Genomic DNA, 5,284 nt, shown 5'->3' with positions numbered 1-5,284 from the left:
CTCCTTTTTCTCTCTAAATTGACTCCTTCTCTTCAGCCTACAGAAATTTTCATCCTAAAATTTTCTATCCTAAAAGAATTCAAAATATTTCCAAGGCTGTCACCTCAAAGCTAAAGTCCTATTTCTTTCAGTTTCTTAATCAACAAACATCTAGACAGGGTGGTCTACACTTACTAGCTCCATTCCTCCTCAACACCATGAATTCTGGCTTTTTATTTTTAGGGGGTTTTTTTTTTGCAAGGCAATGGGGTTAAATGGCCTGCCCAAGGCCACACAGCTAGGTAATTATTAAGTGTCTGAGACCGGATTTGAACCCAGGTACTCCTGACTCCAAGGCCAGTACTTTATCCACTACGCCACCTAGCTGCCCCTGAATTCTGGCTTTCTTAATAATATTTCTTTCAAGTTTACTAATAACTCTTTATTGTTAAGTCCAATGCATACTTTTCTGCCCTTATTTCTCTGTGACAAATGATACTTTGAATGGTGCTTTTTCTGTACTCTATTCCCTTATTTTATTTATTTAGACTATATGGACAGCAAAGTTGAAAGGCAGAATATCTTGTCCTAAAGAGTGGGTTAGACTACAGTTTGTAATTTCCCAGTTTTGGTTGATGTTTCAAGGCATTCTCTTGGTGTTTAATGAGTCAGTAAAAGCCTATGGCTTTTTGTGAAGGAGTATGTTAAGAATATACAAGAAATTGCAGGAAATCAAGCATAGAAGAGTTAACATTATAGTTGCAGTGATGCAAAAAGTCATGTTATGAGTCAGAAGAGGAAAAAAGAATATCTGTCAGTTGATATGAGTGAATGAAATGTATTTGACTATAGAAGTTATACAGGTTGAGACTATTTCTGATTGCAGATCCATATAGAATAGGATTTTCCCCTAGGAAATTGATTTAGGAAGAATGAGAAAAGTAGAGTTTAGGACTGCACAAGGATGCAAACGTTCACTATCTTGTGCAATTAACTTATCAGTTCATATGCACACTGGGTCCTGTTCTTCTCATGGAGTGATTCCATTATTTATAGAATAATGAACAAAGAATCCTTGTAGATGTGTTGACTAAATGGCAAACCTGCTTACTTTACTATATTCTTGTAGTTTGAGAATAGCTAATGGATTTAGAGATTAAACTGATTATGAACCATCTATGTACATAGGTCTGTAATGTAATACAGACTAGCAATATCATAGAAAATTTCCTGTTTCTAATATTGTGAAGGGGTTGAAGAGCATGCTAAAAATGTAGAGGGGAATCGTTGTTCTTTTGATCAGTGGACTTGAAGAATACAAGAGTTGCCTCTCTTCTGGTACTTGGTACTGCTGGAGAAGTAGGATCTATAATCCAGTTTGTTAGAGCCTATAACACTGGATACCATGTAACATAGTCAGTCAATAAATATTTATTGAATGCCTACTATGTACCTACACTGTATTAAGTATGGGAGATACAAAAAGAAACAAAAGATAATTCCTGCCCTCAAGGAACTCCCAATGTAACTGGGGAGACACCAAGTCAATGAATATGTAGAAACAAGTTAAATACAGAATAAATAGGAAATAATTAGGAGAGGGTAGAATTAAAAGGGGTTGTGAAAGACTTCCTGTAGAAAATGAGATTTTACTTAAAAAGAGGTCTTAATAGAAGTCAGAGAAATCATAAGGTGTAGATGAGCAGGGAGAACATTTCAAGCCTTGTGGACATCAGAGAATACACCCAAAACTGAGAGATGAAGTGTTTTATGGAACAGCAAAAAGGTCAGTATTCCTAGATCAAAGAGTTCATTACTGCAAGTATAAGGCAAGCATCCAATGTTATCCTTGTGATTTACAGTAATAACAAGAATTTAATTGCAAGGTCATTTGTAGGGAGTTCCCAATATGAAAGGAAAAAATTACAGAAACCTATTGACTGTAAGAAGAGTGATAAGAAGACTGATCCTCACTCATAATGAGGGGGTCTGGACTGAGAGAGGTGATGGAAGAATGACTGGGTTGGCTTTTTGACAATACTCAACACCAGAGAGAAAGAACAGTTCATAAAACAGTAAAATATTTGAGGATGAGTATTCAGAGGTTATATAAGAGTGGTAACTTGGAGGACTGTTTTGAAGTCTGACCACCATTTACTTGATAAAGTTCTCTCTGAATTTGTATGTAAAAGGGGAACTGAACTATGTACTATAGTTATATATACTATATACTAAAGTCCTTTCTAAGTCTGAATCCTATGATCCTATGAAATAAGATCCTGTGAAATAGTAACTATGGTCACTACTCAAAGTAGAATATTTGTTGTGAAATATGTTCTCATTGAAAGAGGTTAAAATTGCAACCTCTCAGTAAATTGGGTATTTCCTCCTAAGACGCCATGCCTATCATTCTGGAAGGTGTCCCCTATTGGTTTAATTGTATTAAAGTATGCCTGTAAACCAGACAAGATTTTAATATTAGACTTTGGTTCACCAACAGTTGGTAACTGCCAGAATTACAAGCATTCTCAAGAAATAATATCCAGGGATGATGCAAGATCAGCACTAAACGTTATTCAAACTTTGCTGTTACTAATACACCAAAAATAAGAATAATTCCATGAAGGAAACCAATTTTTCTCAAGAAAGAATATCTGATGAATTCAAATTTTGATTAGAAATAGTGTAATATGGGTACAACTACTTGAAACAGTTTTATGACAATATTTTAGTCATTCACACACAAAATGATATAATATTCAGACATATCAGTGTCAGTTATAAAGATGGTGAAATACCTGCCTCCATCCAGTGTCCTATAAGAATTTTACATACTGTTAATACTAATGATTCTTTTAGTTTACCTTCTGATGACATCCTCTTATCACATCACATCATTCGTTAAAGAAATTAGAGCTGGAAGACATCTTAGAGATCATCCAGTAAGATACCTTTTCTATTAACAGACAAAGAAACAGAGGTCTAGAAAACTGAAACAAATTGCTCAAAATCTCACAGATAGTAACCTGCTAGAAATTCAAATCAGTTTCAATGCTCTTTCCATTATATCATGCAACTATGGCATATAAATGCATCCCTTTTAAAAATAGACAAAAAAAGATAGACTTTTATACATGCTTCTTCTATATCTAAATCAAAAAACAAAAGGAATCATGTACCAGCTATGATAAATCACATTTAATTCCATAAAATAAGAAGCTGGAACCCTTTAAAACAAGACAAAAATTTCATGAATTACTATAAAGAATTTGAACACTTTGCTCTCAATCAGTTTAGTTCCTCCTCTCCCAAATGCACATACCTACAATAGTAATGGATATCCTGTGGCAAAGACACTGTCCATCTGAGTCCAATGACCTGATAAGAATCAAGATGGCTGGAGGTGGCCCTGAATACAAGGCAATCAGGATAAAATTACTTGCCCAAGATCATATAGCTAATAAGTTTCAAGTATCTGAGGCTGGATTTGAACTCCTATTCTCCTGATTGGTGCTCTATCCACTGTGCCACCTAACTGCCCTTTAGGTCAAAAAGACCTTCAATTATGAAGGAAAGGCATTAGAAATAAAATAAAATTATTCAATAGTCATAATAAATCAAAGAAAGAAATGGAATAGTATAATCCAAAAAAAACTCCCAAAATTTCAGACTGCAAAATTAAATCTAAGTCTAATCATTAACCAAAAAAGATAAATGATGAAAAAAAAAGGTGGCGGGTAAAGAAATCCTACAAAAAAAGGATATGAGCATATTATTTAACCATCCCAAACAACAGAAACCATAAAAAGTAAATAAATTCAAAAGTAAATTTACTTTAAAAAAACTAAATTCAATTATTATGAAAGGAATAAGTAATGATACAAATTGTCTCATGTTTATTTATTATTGTTTAAATAAAAGCAAAAATTGGGATAGAGGGACATTCAGGATTTTTGTTATAGGTTTTTGTTAAAAACTTAAAGAGCTAAAAAGTTAAAGAAAGAGTTAGGAGCAATGAAAGTAGAGGCATTGAAATGATGACCGTGGACTAAATTCCCTGAATACCTATGGAGGAATAAATGTCTCTTGTGGGAGGGGATAGCAGAATGACAGGTTCCATAAAGGGGGAAATTAAAAGGGTAAGAATAAACCCTTTTAAAACCCTAATAAACCCCTTTAAAACCCTAATAAACCCTTACAAGTTTCCTAGAGAAGAAATGAAATTTCCTCTTAAATTAATTCTTCTAGGTTTAGCATTAAAAAAAGGGAGAGAATGGAAAAAGATTCTTTAAAAGCAATAGGAAGCTGGATAGAAGAAGGAATTTAAACTTGATACTTCGGAAGCTTTATCCACATAACAGACACAAACTTTCCAAAAAACTTTTTACTAATCAAATTTTTTTCATCCTCATAGTTTTTTTCAGTATCTTTCCACATCTTTGGAGACTTCCATAATAAGAAATAGCATTTTTTTTCCTTAGAAAAGCAAAGATCTAGAGAGCAGATAATTGCTGTACTACCTGAAAATTATGATAAAAAAGTATCTTATACAATATTAAGAGAAATTATTAAAGAGAATTGACCTGAAGTTCTAAAACAAGAGGTATAGTAGAAACAGGAAAAAAATTCCACCAAAAACCTCTGATCCCAAGATGAAAACTTACAGGATATGATAGCCATTTTTCCAAGTTTCCAGGGAAAGGAGAAAATATTATAAACATAAAAAAATTAAGTACTGCAGGACTACAATTAGCATTCAAGAAAACCTTGAAGCTTTTATACTAAAAGACCATAGGTCTTGGAATGTTATATTTCAAAGAACAAAAGAGATGAGATTTTTGATCAAAAATAACTTGCCCAATAAAGTTGAATATAATTCTGAATTTTAAAAAAGGTTAGTCTATGAACCAAAAGACTTTCATGTATTTGTGACAAAAAGATCAGAACTTAAAAGAAAATTTGACATATATAAGCACAGGAGAAATCCAAGATAAACATTAAAGGTTAATAATAAGGGACTTAATAAAGTCTAACTATTACTTATATGTGAAAATATCTGTATTTTTTGGTTTGTTTCACAAGGATTAAGTTATTTGCCCAAGGTCACACAGCTAGGTTACTATTAAGTGTGTGATGTCACATTAGAACTCAAGTCCACTTGACTCCAGGACTGGTACTCTATCTACTGTGCCACCTAGCTGACCCATACTATTTGTATTCTTAAGACTGCTATTATTACTTGGGTAGTCATCTTAACTTTGCTCCTGCTGTGTTTGTGTTGTGTTGTATTACCAAAGACTAATTT

The sequence above is a fragment of the Macrotis lagotis genome, chromosome X, assembly GCF_037893015.1.
Source record: "Macrotis lagotis isolate mMagLag1 chromosome X, bilby.v1.9.chrom.fasta, whole genome shotgun sequence".
NCBI classification, from domain to species: domain Eukaryota; kingdom Metazoa; phylum Chordata; class Mammalia; order Peramelemorphia; family Peramelidae; genus Macrotis; species Macrotis lagotis.
This window is presented reverse-complemented; position numbering follows the sequence as displayed.